The sequence below is a fragment of the Rhea pennata genome, chromosome 18 (assembly GCF_028389875.1).
Source record: "Rhea pennata isolate bPtePen1 chromosome 18, bPtePen1.pri, whole genome shotgun sequence".
Taxonomy (NCBI): domain Eukaryota; kingdom Metazoa; phylum Chordata; class Aves; order Rheiformes; family Rheidae; genus Rhea; species Rhea pennata.
In genome coordinates this window covers 12,380,962-12,398,062 of record NC_084680.1, presented here as the reverse complement: position 1 = coordinate 12,398,062, position 17,101 = coordinate 12,380,962, and positions in this window count along the sequence as shown.

The following is a 17,101-nucleotide window of genomic DNA, read 5'->3' as shown; positions in this document are numbered from 1 at the left end:
TGAAAATTAGGAAGAAATACAGGAAGATCCTAAGGGGTATGTTAGTTTAATCTGGAATTTTTAGCGAAGTCTGTCAGCCAACTTATGCGTATTAACACAGGCTGGGTAGTCTAGTACCTTGTCTTTTTTGCTTATATTAGCTAGAAGAGCATAGGGTTTTATGCTTATATATATCATTTTCAGATGAGGTCTGGTATGCTAAGAAAATAAATATGTTCCTGCTTTTTAAGAGGTATGTTTTCATTAGTAGCAGTATTCAAAATATAGCAGTAATCATTGTGCGCTTTGCATGCTCCCAACAGTGTAATTGCCAATGATTTATTTCTCTGTAAAATCTCTCAAGAATTAGACCTTTTTTGATTCTTAGATTTCAAAAATAGATTATCCCCTCTTGCAGCTGATACAATCGTTATTATGAGAAGATCTCCTTAAAATAATATATATATTATTAGTCAAAGGATTAAAATAAGGAAGTGTTAAATCAACAAAAAAAAAGAGAACAGTCATGCTACTACACTGAAAAAACAAGCATGTGATGTAGGGGAATCCCACTTCGAGGGATATTAAATTTAGAGTTTCCCCTTGCTGATGATGTGCTAAGAATTTCAGACGTTATTCACTTTGGTAAGTCTTCTGTCCTTATACTATTACTTGTTATAAGAAATATTTTGAAGAACTTAAATACTTTTGATGTTTTTGCTTTTGGTGTTTCCTCTGATATATAGTGTTGATACCTCTTCTAGCTATGTAGAGAGAAAAAAAAACTTTTAAAACTAGCAACATATTTCTCACTGTTTGTATTTAAAAAGAAAAAAAGACCGTGTTTTGGATATTAACACTGTAGTCCAACTAAAATAATTTAAACAATTATGATAGAATAAAGAAGAATAGTATAGCTTAAATCACAACAGTATTCAGAGCTCATATAGTATTACATTTTGTTCATAATCTTAAGGAAAAGACTTGACGTTAATTTAAAGAATGCCCAAATATGTCTATGGCATTAATTTTTTTGTAAAAGCTTCCTTTCCAGAGAGATGGTACTATTTACTCTTAAAACTTAAAACACATTTCTTTGTTTTTGAAAATCCCTTTGTCTGGAAGATTGACTCTGCTTTTTATTTAGGGATCAGTATTGCTCATAGAATACGAACACAGTTCCTGAAACACTCCCAGTTTGCAACTATGACAGAAACATTAGAGGGAACACAAGAACATCACTTTCGTATAGGTCGTATAAAAGTAAGAATTAGTACTTTTAGCAAAACTGTTTTTCAAAGATATTTGAAAGTGTTCAGTTACTGAACATGCTGTACTGCTTTCTTAGCTGATGAAAAAGAGAAATGTATTTTGGTGTATAGTGCCACAATTTTAATTTCACTTCTACTGATAAATTTTTTTTCTGTCCCACCCAAATTCCTTTTTAGTCAACAAAGTGCACCCATAAGACAGGAAATGCCCCTTAGGCACTGAAATTCTCAGACAAATTATAGATCTACCGGAGATGCTATCATAGTCAGGACTGTGAGATAGTAGTGTGTGCATATCTGTCGCTCGCATAGGATGTGGAAGGCTCAGGATGCAAAGTCTCTTCTGATCTATCCGGAGTTACGAGCATAAAAGTGGCTGCAAATAGCAACACAGTTTTCGGGCAGGATGCAGCACTTGCTTTAAGGACAGTATACTTACCCCTTTCCTACCCAGGGATAAATGCTTGAGTTTGAGAACTCTGAATGGGAAATGCACTTCAGTGCTGCTTCCTGCTTTTTGCTGAGATAAGATAGCCTAAATGTGATTTAAAACCACAGAAATCAGGAAATTCAGAGTTCAATCTGAGAAAGCCCTCATTTTCTTAAATGAACTCTAGGAATTTTCTGTGCTACGTACGTGGTTGTAGGTGCTGAGCAGGACTGAAGCTACAAGTTAGAACACGTTATATCAGATAAGATAATTTTAATTTTAGGATTTCCTAAGCTTAGTGATTTTGACCATAGACACTGGATGATATTTCAACAGACTAAGTTACTCTGTGGTTTAACTTTATACAGTCAGCTCAGTTCTAAATCTACCGCTGTTTACATTGCGCTAGTCGTGGAGTAAAAGAAACTGATCTAGAAACAGATAGGAATGCCTGGTGTAATCCTTTTGCATGAAGAGTTATTGGTAGTAAAATATGTGCAGAAGCAGGCCAGAGAACGCTGTAAACTGATATAACGCGTATTAAATTGATACGGGGAACAGAAATCAGGGAAACGAAAAACAATAAAAAAATCTAGAGTTGCAGAGAGACCCCTCTTTCTAAACCCGGAGGAGCCACATCATGGTAGCCTTCAGTTTGTGATGCTGGCATTTCACTTCTACTGCTACTTCATCCTGCCTCTTCTGTCTTAATCGATATTTCTCTTGTACACCTGTAACACTGGGGGATCTACACAGAACAAGAAATCTGAGGCAGCTTCCCTGGGGCTGTAATTTTGGGGACAGCATATGGAAAGATACTTATTAGAGAATGTCGGTTATTGCCTTTTTCTTCTTTTTCTTTAATTAGGATCATGTATTCACAGCTCAAATTTATGAAGTTTGGGAATGAAGGAGTCCTCTTATTTTCCAACCTTTCTCTTATTGGTTTGGACTCAAATTTTTAATCTGCACTTAATATACTATTAGCGCATGTTGATTGACTGGCAGTTTATGTTAGGGTATTTTCAATGTTAAAGGAACTGCCCCCCATGCTGATGTAGGGTTCTTCCTGCTTTTTTTTTTTTTTTTTTTTTTTTTCCAGGATTATCTGAGAGTTTGCAGTTTAACTACACATCTGAAAAGAAACAATAATGATGGCTTTAGACTAAACGTTCGCTTTATCTTCATAAGAGAACATACAACAGCATCTCTGTGCTTGGGAGATCTGAGGTGACGCATTGGTTCAGGAGCCATGAGTAGCTCACCTGCTTCTGAAGAAGCTTGGGAAAAGTGTGTGAATAATGCTTCTTCCATACGTATTTGTCCCCTGTGTAAAATGTTTCTGCAGAATCCAGCACAGGTGCCATGTGGGCACAATTACTGCACGGCCTGTGTTGTCTGGTTATTAAGGTAATCCTATATTTCTTACCTATATATGCCTATACCATGTATTACCTATATGTGAATTACCTATATAGGGTAATCCAAAATAGTGATATAGATACTCTCACTATTGATCAGTTACTGTTCATGCAGACAAAACTGAACTGTGCCTACATGTGATGTTTACACAGCATTTGCAAAACTGGCTTTGCTAAAGTGGCTCTAACTTTATGGCTAGTAGCTATTCTGCATTGCGGTAGTCACTGTGCCCTCCGTCCCGGTGGAGGAGGCAGAGATTAAAAAGATGTGAAGAGAGTCTTGCTATTCTGCTATTACAGATAATCTTTGTATGCTAGTATATAATTATGCTGAGTTTTGTAAATAAATGTAGCTAGTTCTGTCTATGAAAGAAAGGATTTTATTCCCCAGGTTTTCCTTTTGTATCCTTTTTGAATTCCTGCAGGTATTCCATTGCTTTTTCATTACATAAACAGATGCTATTTTTATGCTTTGCTTTCTTGTAAAAAGCCAATAACGTGTGCCATTCCTTATTTGTATTTTAAGACATAGTAGACTAAATCAATGCCTCCTGTAACTTAGGTAGATTTAAAACAAATGTTACTTTGGCACTTGATGACCGAATTCAACAGTTAAAAATTTTGCCTTGCCTCCAGGAAAGTGGCAAATGAAGGGCCAAATTTCCTTCTCACAGCTGCTGGCACAAATCTGCTTAGTTCTCAGTAAAACTGAAAAGAGAGTTTGGTCCAAAGTACAAAGTTGCACACATTTTTATTTTTATTGACTGATTGCCAAAGAGTGGTACATCCAAGAGCTTTAAAATTACTGTTTCCCCTCTCTCTTTAGGAATATACTTGATCCAGAGTGTTTAATTTGTGGAAAGAAGATAGTCACAGATGATGCAATCTTTAATTTTGGCTCTGTGAGTAATTTTCTTTTTAATTCTCCAAATTTTTCAGAGAAGTATGAGAAGATAACACTGTATCTGATAATGACTGGATAAGATCTCAAATTGCAGTGAGAAGTACACTAAAATGCCTGGTGAGATTGTGTAGGCAGTCTACCTCTAAATATTTCTTTCCTTCTTCTAAACTACTCAATATTGTTATGCAAGAGTTGCTGTGCATTACAAGACCTAATTTTCTCCTCGAAGTGATATATCTTCTCATAAACACCTCTTCTATTTCTCATGTCTGATTGGAAACATAGACATTCTGACTCAGCCATCTCATTTAACACGGAGCCTGAGGGTTTGTTTGAAGTGCGACAATGTCATTGTATGAAAAAGATCAAATTATATTCAAATGTCACTACAGCCATGGGTCACAATACTAAGATGTCAGTTAATAAAAACAATTCTTGTTCTTGTTGTATGGAGTAGCTTAGATGGGCTTTTGGAGTTGTGAGACAAATTCACCATTTAGTAGCTTTAGAAGCTTTATAAAGCTTCTACTGAGCAGGACTGAAGCTGTATCTATGTATCTATGTATTATTATAAAGGAGTCCTATGTGCATATAAGTAATAATTATAAGGACCTATATATTTGTCTAATTGTGGTACAATGCACAGGCAGATCAGCTAGACCCCGTATAATGAATGTTAAGACCTTTTGACAAAGTTAATTTATAAAGCAAAATTGAAACATCCCATGATCAAAAGCTAAACGTGAGACAATATGGATTATTATATCCACAATTCTGCCACAGACTGTTGTTCTAAAGCTGAGAACGCTGATTTAAAATCTCCCTGTCTGTTTCCAGTTTTGTGAAATATTTTCCTATTTCACAGTCTGTAAAGTGGATAACGGATCTAATCTTTGGATTTGTCCACCACAGCAAAGGCAGTATAATGGTTTCATTAACTTGAGATAATTACATAAATTTTTAAGAAAGTATAAATAATCTCTTTTTTAAAACCTTAGAGGATTAACTTTATTTTATTTATATAAGCATGTCCTACTGGTACAGCAAAAATATGTTCAGTTGAAATCCTGCTTAACCAATCTGATAGCCTTCTATGATGGAATGTCTGGCTGGGTAGATGAGGGGAGAGCAGTGGACATTGTGTACCTTGACTTCAGCAAGGTTTTTGACGTTGTCTCCCATAACGTCCTCCTAGATAAGCTCAGGAAGCGTGGGTTAGACGAGTGGACAGTGAGGTGGACTGAGAGCTGCCTGAAAGGCAGAGCTCAGAGAGTCGTCATCAGTGATGTGGAGTCTAGTTGGAGGCCTATAGCTAGCGGAGTCCCCCCAGGGCTCAGTACTGGGTCCCATCCTGTTCAACTCCTTCATCCATGACCTGGATGAGGGGACAGCGTGCCTCCTCAGCAAGTTTGCTGGTGATACCAAGCTGGGAGGAGTGGCTGACACATCTGAGGGCTGTGCTGCCATTCAGAGAGACCTGGACAGGCTGGAGAGCTGGGCAGAGAGGAACCTCCTGAGGTTCAACAAGGGCAAGTGCAGGGTCCTGCACCTGGGGAAAAATAACCCTGTGCACCAGTACAGGCTGGGGGCTGACCTGCTGGAGAGCAGCTCTGCAGAGAAGGGCCTGGGAGTGCTGGTGGATGACAAGTTGACCATGAGCCAGCAATGTGCCCTTGTGGCCAGGAAGGCCAGTGGTCTCCTGGGGTGCATTGGGAAGAGTGTTGCCAGCAGGTCGAGGGAGGTGATCCTGCCCCTCTACTCAGCCCTGGGGAGGCCTCAGCTCGAGTACTGCATCCAGTTCTGGGCTCCCCACTACAGGAGAGACATGGAGCTACTGGAGAGAGTCCAGGGTAGGGCTACGAAGATGATCAGAGGGCTGGAGCAGCTGCCTTATGAGGAACGGCTGTGAGAGCTGGGCCTGTTTAGCCTGGGGAAGAGAAGACTGAGGGGGATCTGATCAATGTGTACAAGTACCTGAAGGGAGGGTGTCAAGGGGATGGGGACAAACTTTTCAGTCGTCCCATGCGACAGGACAAGAAGCAATGGGCAGAAACTGAACCACAGGAAGTTCTGCCTGAACATGAGGGACAATTTCTTCCCTGTGTGAGTGACGGAGCACTGGAACAAGTTGCCCAGAGAGGCTGTGCAGTCTCCTCCTCTGGAGATCTTCAAGGCCCGCCTGGAAGCAACCCCGTCTAAGATGCTCTAGGTGACCCTGCTGAGCAGGGAGGTTGGACTAGATGATCTCCAGAGGTCCCTTCCAACGTTACCAATTCTATGATTATAAGTAGGAACGATAGTGATTGATGAATATTCATGCCATATGTAGGGAAAACTAAATTCAATTTCATTAGTGAAGTTGTCCTGGAACCAAAAGGCCAATTACTTACATTTATTATCCTATTAAAAGCTTTTACTCAAGCTCTGCCTGTACCATCAATATTCCTTTGCTCTTATTGATGCTTACAAGTGTTTACCAGATTTGTATTAATGTTTAACAATTTTGTATTCACACTGTCTGTTAGATAAAACCAGACAAAATCAAGAGTGAGGAGACTGAAAGACTTGCAGCAGACTTGAAGACTTGTGTATGTGTACGTACAGCAAAGCCAAGTCTGCATTGTGTGGGAGAATTTCCTAAGACTAGTGGAAAGAAAACACCCCACAAGGCTGTTATTTCTACTGTAAATTTAGGAGTGCAAAGATTTTCTGTGTCTTCCTTGGTTGACACTCTAGAATACCTTGAACATCTTGTATGTTGAATGTCATACTGCTACACAGTATAATAATCCACAAAATGACAGTGCACTCTGTCTCTCTCTCTGCTACCCAGCAGGGATGGATTTTTATTTTTTTTTCATGAGTAGCATTTGACCTGAAAAAATCCTTAAAATATTCCAAAGTTGGAGCGTGTCTTTTTTTGTTAACACCTGTAGATCTCAAATAGCTTCACAAAGACCAAAAAAGAATTATTAGCACTGTCTTGCACATAGTATTTAGAAACAAGAAACAAGAGCAAAGAAAATAATAAAAAGAACTTATTCATAGTGGATTCATTTTATGGACCCAAAGCAGTGAATTACAGAGGAACACACTGTAGTATCAAGCAGTTAAATGACTTTCGTAAGGCCACAGACAAGGTTAGTCGCAGAACTGGAAAATTAAATGAAGTATCTTGGTATTTAGTGTGAATTTATCAGACCACAGTAATTCCAGAGAGGGGAAAAAAAAAAAAGAAAAACAAATAAGATGGCTAAATAAGCAAAGCAAGCATGTTCTGCTATTTCCTCTCTGTTTCAAACAGGCTTAAATAAATGTCAAGTAATATTTTAAGAATAGGCACCAAAATAGATTTTCCTACTAATTCCTAAAAACAAAAATGCTGAAAGAATGTTGACTTTATCAAGCAGACATAAAATAGATAAAATCATGATACATCCTTGGAGCTGTATGAAACTGGAACCTTGATTCCTGTTAGATTATTCAGAAGTGTCATTTTTGAAACGTAAATTGCACTTTAAAGATTTTAAATGACAGAGGAGCACATCCCATTTTCACCTATGACTTCTGAAATCTAAGTGCAAGTAGTTTTTGGTGAGATAGGCTGCAAAGAGCCTGTATTGCTCCTGAAGATCAACGAACCTAATCTGAAAATTATATATAAAAATGCTGCGCTTCAGCGTCAAGCTGTCAATCACTAATTTTTTAAAAATTTTTGAATCTTATTTGTTCTGTTTCTGTTTCTATCCAGAATTCTCTATTGAGTAAATAATTGAGAATAATATTTAAAATATATGTATTTTTTACATTTTAATACATTTTTACATGTATTTGGGTGTGTGTGGTGTGGAGGGGTGTGTATGTATAAATACACCGATGTAGGAAGGTTTACCTTCCAAATGTGGCATAGCATGGCTTTCATATCAAAACCACGCGGGGGAAAGGTACACCCGTGTCTTCGTCCATTTGATGCATAAAAATTATGCTGGCAGACTGCACAGGGCTGACTTTAGAATCCCCTGCTATGTTAACCTTAGTGACTTGTAGTCAGCCAGTTCTGGGGCGCTCAGCGGTTCACGGGACTAGGCCCACAGAAAATGGAAATTCTTGGAAAAAATCGCTGTGTGGATGACTCATGTATTATGAAATGGAAATTATTTCAAAACACATTCCGTATTTATGAATTTACAGGGGACTCTGGACATCAGAAATGTATATCTGAGTTGCACGTAGTGTTTTTCTATTCCTCGGTTATTTATATACAGGCCTCCAAATGTTCCAGGCTTTGAATCACAGGCTAATAGCTTTAATAGTTCCAAAGAAGTGTGCGTTTGACGGCTACACTTTTGTGTTCTGTCCAAGGGCCAGCCTCTGTATATGGGATTACTGGTCTGATTACACATTAATGCACTTGTCCAGAAAGCTGTATGCTTTCGTCAAAATTTATTCTCACCTCCCTAGAATAGAGATGACTGGCCTTGAGTCTGTCGATCCTGGCAAGAAGCCAAGGACCATGTGTAAACAGGATTTTTCTGAACCTCATTTATTGCTATAGTAGCATATTATAGTCAAACTAGCCTCCAAAGTGAACTTTAGAGTTGCTCCTACTGATGTGTGCAGATCATCTCTGACGATCTGCAAGGCCCACTGAAGTCGATGAAAAGAGCTTGGCCATTATATTTGTCATCCTTTTTGTATGTTTCCCAGATCAGCCTCTGACTAAGAAAATTCACCAGTTGCTATTCTAACTTGGTTCTTCCTGAATTCTGCTGAAAGATATGTAAGATCTGAGTTGGCTGAATTCCTGAACTAACAGCAAATCTAAAGGTTAATACTATATAAAACTCTTATTTTTTATATCTTTTTATAAGTTTCCATTTATGTTTCACTGATTTTTTTAGATAGCTGTGTCACAAAATGAACTGATTTGTTTCTTCATTTATTGTAACTTGAATTTCATCTAATTGATCCAACCTAATAAGTGCCTTGAATAGACCAGATTCCACCATATCATGCACAGTGACATTAAACTCGCACTTTTATGGTATAGTCATGCCAGTTGCTGTGCTGCATCCAACTACTGTGACTAATTCAGGAAGAGAAGCCAGACGTTCTCCCACTCTCTGGCCTTTGCTTTTCTAGCAGCGCAGAAATGATTTCTGTATATAATCTTTCTGGATATACCACAAGCTCTAAGCAGGCTTAGCTGACAAGTGCTGTGTCAAAACTTTTTTTTGAATTTGGAATATCCTGTAGTTTTAGAAGAGTAATAATTAACCTGTGGCAGGTTAATATTCTTGCTTTTTAACACCTTAGTGTCTTTAAGTGACTGTCACTCTTTCTTGGCTGACCTTAAAACATATCGTACTGAACACTAGATGAAAGAGAAAATTGCTTATTAGACAGTGGGATGCAAGTTCAGGTTACTGCATATTTTTTTTCTTTTCTTATAATGGTACAGTCAGAGTCTGAAATCATCTGAAAAAGGAAGAACGTTCACTTCATCATGCTGAAATGTTTCTTCAAGGTATTTGGGCAATGTAAAACTAGGATATCACATGGAAATTATTTTCTATCTTTGTATAACAATGAAAATGTTTAAATATCGGCACAGCCTATCTTCTGAGTCCATGGCCAGGACCCTGCACTGGGTAAATCCTAGAATCTGATCTTGAGGAAGACTTCTCACAAGTTCAAAAATCACTTTTCATAAATAGTCTCAAACTGTCATTTTTGTATCCCTACCAATACATCCATTTATATTATAGGTGTAGAAATGAGTAGAAGAGAGGAGTGAACACAGATTAAGGAAACCCATTTTTTGGTTTAACTGAATGTTATTTTGTAGTTTAAAAAATCACTTTCTTTTGAGGGCTGCCAGTTTGGTGCATATCCATTATGAGCTGTCTCATTTGACCCTACCTACAGAGGCTTATTTGCAGTCTATGTAAATGTTAATGTTTATGTATGTCTCCTAGCAAAATATGTTCTTAATCTCCTGCTAAATTCTTACATCAGAACACACTGAAATTTGGCATGGACTTCAGTTATTTTCCAGTAAGAAACCACCTTAGAGGAGTTGCATATGCTTTCAATTTTTAAGATATTTAATAATGTTTTCACCTCTAATTAGGAGAAATATCTGGTTTTGGCTCTTTCATTCTCCTGGGAACTAAGAGTTTGGTTTTGCCAATTGCTGGGTCATTACAAAATTCCATTCCTTGTGTTAAATTTTGCTTTTCAAGTTCTGAATGAACTTGGAATTTGGCTACATGTTTAAGCAGTAACTGATTTCCTGGAAAATGCTAAACTGAATTAAACTTCTAACTGTCATAAAAAGAACATTCAAGTTTAGAGAACAATAGCAGAAAAATCTTAAGTAAAGGTTGCTATAGTCAGTCCTCTCTTTTCTATTCCAGTCAGTTTTATACACAGGTGATTATTTATAAAATAGTTATATTTACCCATGATCATAGCTGGAAGTGGTGAAATGCAGATTATCCCTGGGGTGCTGTGGTTCGGACTATATTTCCTTAATTTATTTACTTCTCAGTAACTAAGAAGCTGATTTACTTTGTAAGTGAAGCAAACAAAAGAGCTACGTTTGATGCATTTGAATCAGCTGAGATATTAAACCACAAATATTGGGGTTTACAGTGGAAAATCAAATTTTTCTTAATGAAAGCAGCCCCACTGCCACCCATAGAAAGTACTCCAAAAGAAACAGAAAGAGACCAGGAGTCTGGATGCAGTACACTGTAGGCTGGTTTCGGGGAGCGCTGTCATGGGCTTGCATTGTCTAAATTGGCTTTACAGCAGTAACCGCAACAGTGCATTCTTTCCACCGGCTATTATATGTTCTCGGCAGCTTATACTGTGAGGTTGTAGAGCACATCCTCAGCTAATGCAAATCCAGGTTGTTACAATTACTTTAGAGGAGCTATACTTTATACACTTGATATCTAGATATCTGTAGATATAATATTTTTCTTACACATTCACAAAGAACAAGTGTGGAAATCTCTTTTAAAAGAGAAAATATTTGTATAAACATCTCACACATCCACAGACTAAAGTAAATTTGTATTTCACTATACCAATTTATACCAGCTGAAAAGTAATACATTGACATGTAAACTAGTGTTGGTGACAGACTGGGCAGATCTGCAGCAGAGTCTGGAGGCTTGCTCTAACCACATGCTTACATGGTCTGCTTGTGCCAGAGTCTGATTAGCCAGTTTCCCTTGATTATTTATGAAAAACAATATGCTATAAAAATGTCATTTTCTTAACCCAGATCAGAAAAATTTCCACGGAAGTCCACTGCTGTGAGGTCTTGGTAGGTCCTAGAGAATATTCAGCCCCAGGCTCTGGCAGCTAGATTGAAGTAGGTATTAATTTCCACCATTAGGGTAATTTCAAAAGTGTGGAGTCACCTGTCTTCACAATTTTGGACAGTGTTTTGTCAGCTGGGATGTATTAGAATGCATGCACTGAGTAACTGTTTTAAATAATGTTTGGAGCTGCTTGCAGTGCAAGTGCGAGTGACCTCTGAAGATGCAGTTAAAAAGCAGAACTGGAAATCAAGAGGTCTGTTCTGGCCCTAATCTTCACTAAACATTCATGATGTATCCTTCATGCTATGTTCCCCAACAATGGTTTTGGGGTACCATCTTGGATGATAGTCATAGCTTGACTTTCCAGAGTTTACTGTTTCCTGGTGGGTAAGTGCTTTCAAAGCAGTCTATAAAAAGCATTAGCATGCTGAAGTTCAGGCTCTCTGAAGAACTGTCTCCAAGGACCTACTTTTGAAAGATGCTGAGCATCTATAGTTCTGTTTTAACTTACCTGCAAATTTTTAGCACTTGTTCAAGTCAAGTTATAGACGTCTTTTGTTGAGCACCCTAGCCTACACACTGAATATGAGAAGTTACTTTTGAAAATTGTAGCCTTTTTGATGTTTCTCTTCTTTAATTGTTTTGTAGAAATGTGCCTTGTCAGAAGTAACATTTTATTAATATTTGCAAGAGACTCTCTGGATGCAAGTCAGTTACTGAAGGTGCTGTTATCACTCACAACGCAGTGGGAGAGACAGGAGAAGAAACACTGGCAGCTATCATCTTGGGATGATGATTCTCTTTGAGGGACCAGGACATGTATCTTGTACAGGCGCATACTCCCACTGAAAAGAGAGATCTGGAGATGTATTTGAGGCAGAGATTTCAATTTCTGGGATGGATTTCTTTGTACATAGTGACTGAAAAGCCAGAGCATGTTTTCTTTTGTACTAAGCTCTCACACATAGTCAGAGCTGTGAACATTTTCTTGCTAAACCTTCAGACTCTGAAACTTGCCCAGCTTGTGGTTATGCAAAATTAGTCAACCCAGGCTGATGGGGGAATCTTCTTGATGTCCCTGGTGTCATTTGTGGCTTCCTATCAAAGCTAAATAGCTTCACCATTTCACAGTTTCCATATGACACTGAGGAAGCCTGGCAGGATCAGCCAAGCTTCTGTTTCAGTCAGAAATCTCAAAAATGAGTTAGGATCAAAAAAATCCCTCAGAACCTTGAGAGGTCAGATTAATCTGTGATGTAATTTAACAGGATTCAGTGGATTTATACCATAAATTATCTTGAGGGAAGGAATCTGAATCCACATGGATTTAAATCAAATTCTTAGAAACCCACGCTATTGTGTGTCGCCTAATTCTGTTCATTGGCCCCAGGTGTGTGGCTAGCACTACTGATTCCTGAGCCACCTCTAGACTGAACAGCTCTGGAGCGAGTCCCGGCAGAGGGCACTGCAGCCCAGAAACTCACCCCAAGGCCCTAGCTTCCAGCCTTGGCCTTTGAAGAAAAATTAATGATAAGGGAAAACATTAGATACGATTGTAGGTAACCAGATTAAAAATTACTGAATTGTCTTCCTGCACGCATCTTGCCACAGGAAAATGCAACCTTAGCTTGTGAAAACTTGCCACAATTCTGAACTGTTGCATTGTGAAGCCTGTCTTGTGATTTCTTCCAGGATGACCGATTGTTACTGAACCTGAACAGATGGGAGCATTCATTTCCAAAACACCTTTTGCCCCATTCATTTGCTTTGGGGTTTCAACATCCAATTTGTGATGCAGATGATGGACATGGAGTTTCAAGGTTTGTTTTCTTGGCTGAATTCCGAGGACGCTGCTGGGAACTTGTATGTGATGATGTGTTTGTGGAGTCCCATCACTGGCAAAGCTGCCAAGATCCTTGGCCTCATGTGAGGACTCTTTCTATTCCAGAATTTCAACACTAGGACTGTTTGCCTCTGTATATTCAGAATATAGCTATGTCTTTCTCTATGCCTGCTTTCTCCCACTTCCAAATTTGTTCTTTCATTCAGGCTTCACCTATGTTTAAAATATTTTTTCTTGCTCTTTCAGGTTCCTCTTTAAAGACATCTTGTTTTGCGAACACTCAGGAGTTTGCTTGCTTTAGCATGTTTTGTTGAGTGCTTTGGTTTTGTTTGTAGTACCATTTTCCTCTTGTGAAACCTTGGATAACGCTTATAAATTCTGTGTTCCCCAGTCTTCTTACCTGAGGTGCAGGCAAGTGGTGCTATGGAGATTATTCAACCAGGTTGATGAACCTTGCTGAAAAGTACTGTTGGAAAGATAAGTCCAATGCTATTGTCACTGTACAATAGCAAAGCAAATTTTAGCCTCGGTGGAAGAGAGATGCAAGGTAGTGTATGTGTAGTCAGTCTCTTTCGACTTCTATCACGTGCAACAACGTCATCTTCTAAACACTTCTTTTAGGATGAAAGTGCTCTTATCAATAAAATGTGTTATTTCTTTCAGTGTTCTTGGAAATTTACAACAGCCTTCACTCTCCTCTCAATTCTTGTCAGTAATGAGAAGTAATGAAGACATTATTAATGTAATCTGCTGTTTTCTTTTTCTTTGTTTCCACTAATTAGTCCCACTCAAATGCAATGAGTTTACTGATAACCCTGTAGGTTTCTACAGCAAACTGAACAACTGAGTTATCCATAGAATATCCATATTTTGCTGTCAGTTTTCTTGCCAAAAGATGTTGAATCTTAACTTGTTTTTCCATGTTACATCCAGAGCTTTGGAAGAGTGTTTTGGCAGGCTTCCCAATGGGCATGGCTCACGTTCCCAGAGTTCTCGCCGAAGCCCTAAGAATGGAAATGAACAGCTAAGAATTTTCCAGTTTAGATCAGGCTGTGTGTACGTTAAGAGAAACAGCAGCATAACCATGAGCAGCAACATAAGCTGCAACAGAAAGCAGAGTTTAATCTGGCAAACTGTTATAACCTGTCCTGTGTCAGCTTCACGTGTCTATATGCAGTGTTTGTCTTGATACAGAGACCTAGTGACTGAGACAGGTACACCACCGAGCAGTACCGCTTACAGGAAGCTATCAAGGCCACCATGACAGAGAGAAACACTTTCATTTTCTCTAGCTTCTTCTATTTAAGGTAATTCCTTGGCTTATGTTGTAAAAAGTGCTTTAGTGAGTGACTGAACTAAGATAAATGGTAAACAGTGTCTATTTTAGGGGTGGAGTTTTTTCTGACAAACCTGAAAAGGTGCTCCAGAACATCTGTTCTTTGCAGAAGGAGAAAAAAAAAAGTCCTAGAAAGCTGAGGATAATATTATGTTATAGATAATATGATCTGGAAAAAATTTGAGGCAGAGTGGGGATAGAGAAAAAAAAATATTGATTCCGGTTGTCTCTTTGAGTGTACAATCCAGCTCTCACGGAAGTTAATGGGAAACTTTCCATCTCCTGCAATATAAGTTGGGTTGGGTCATCAGAATATCACTACAACAGAGCAGAGCTAAAAACTGGTAATAAGCGCAGGCAGATATAATAAAAACATTTTAAAAGATTATATTTAGACGAGACTGAATTGTGGCAAAGATGTCAAGTTTGCTGAGGGTAATAATAAATCAAATTTCACAGTTCGTCATGTTTTTATTTGAACATATTGAACACGAATTGATGAAATCTCACAACTCCTCTGCTGTAACTCCTATGTTGTGGGTAAATTAAGCCACAAAAGAAGTAATGGACTGGAAGTTAAAGAACAGCTTAGTATCGGAGTTGTAAACCAAGCAGGAATCTTGACGTGGAGCATTCTGCTCCAGTTTCTAGAAGTACTGCGTCTTATGAGGACTGGATCTTTGTATAATTAACAAGTTTTCCTTCCTGCATTTTACCAAATTTTCAGGATTTTCTAGAATGCATGGACTTTTCAAGATAATTTATTCTACCTGAAAATAATCTTTTCGGGGATGTCTCATCCTATATCGCACTCATTTTTTTGTTTCTGAAATGAGATTCTCAGCTCTGAAAGTACTGGTTACCCTGCAACTAATTTTTTTTTAAACATTTAGCATGAGCTTAAATTCCATTTTAAAATGTACTAAGCAACCTGCTTCACTAAAAATCTTAAACCCTTCAATGTTTTTTAAAAGACAACCCTTAAATTAAAAATAATAATAATAAAAAAGATATTCTTTCTTGGATGTAAGTGATCATTCATCTCAAATAGTAACACAGTGTCCTGCAAAACTAGCATTGGTGGAATGGCTCTACAATAAAGTCAAGCTTCAAATTTTAATCTCTCTCTGAGCCACATCCTGTTTTCGGTTAACTGATCTCATATGGGGGAAATTTACCAGAGGAAATATCTCAAGTTGGAAAGTACCAAAAACTTATCTTTAGTTTCTTTGTATAATTCAGCACCTTTTAAGATAGAGGTGTCATATTTTCGAGAACTCTCAAGGCAAAAAACAGGAATGAACTAACAACACAGAAAGGAGACAGACAGATTATCAGGATGCTGTGTCCCTTCGTTCAGAACAGAAGCTGACCCATTGGTGTAACTTTAATCTTTCCGATAGAATTAGCTCGTGCCTCTTTTTATATTCCAATAGCTTAAATATGCCAAATCTAGACATATTTTTAGAACTTTTTCAAAAATTGTCACATCCTGGCAGAAACTTTCTGTGCCAGTTTTTAAATTACTACAACTTTTGACAACCCTAATAGTAAAACTCTGAAAGCAGAGGTTTCTAGCCATTACAACTATTAGACTGTATCACAGTTTCCACACAGACTTTCAACTTTGGTTAATGTGTGGCTCTGATGACACTGCACTCAGAGAACAGAGCATCTACAAATAAGTTTACAGCAGACGGAGAAGCAGGGGGGAGGAAATGGAAATGAAGAGGCATCAGATGTGATTCTGCAGGTATTAGTAGTGCAAAGCTTCCCACTCACTTAGGTGGACCTTGATATTTAAAATGGAATCCTTAAAAATAACTTTACTAGAACTGACATCACGTTTCTCTTTCACAATTTCATCATCTTAAAAGCCTGGCTTTTAAGAGGGTTATACGTACAGGTACCCTGGCTGTATACACAAAACAAATAATTGCACACCCACATTGCTAAATTAGCAGTTTTCTTGTGCTGTGAGAGTACCATTGAACTGCACGTGGTGCTTTTAATCTGGAGATATCAAAGGGTTTTACAAAGGGCAGCAAATGTTATTCCTTATTTACAGAGAGGAAGGTGGAAGCATTTACTAGGCTAGAGGTTTATCCTCACTCCAGCGAGAATGGCAGTAAGCCGGATGGATACCCTAAAACTAACCCTTGGCAACTGGCTTCATCATGCTTATGATGTTTACTTCCTTCTGTAAAGCCAATTTCCTTTTCATCATCATTTTTAAGTTGCTAAAGCGTTCAGAAAAAAACTTACCACTTGTCTAAAGCCAGTCTAATTTGATGGGAAGTAAATGAAGGATTTTCTGACAAAGTGAAGGATCAAATTCTTTTCTTGGAAACAGTCTTGCATCCTGATTCCTGTGGGACTACAGGGTGGAACTCAAAGTAGTGTTTGGCCCACAGATGGAATTTTTAATAAAAAGAGTTAAAGAAGCTGTGAACATAAATATAGAAAACTTTTTGGATAAACTGCTTGAAAGAATTTGACTTTTATTATTAAAAGTACTAGCCATGAGAAGATGGTCATTATTTGTCTCCAAGTTCCATGAATGAATTAGCTGGCAGCCCT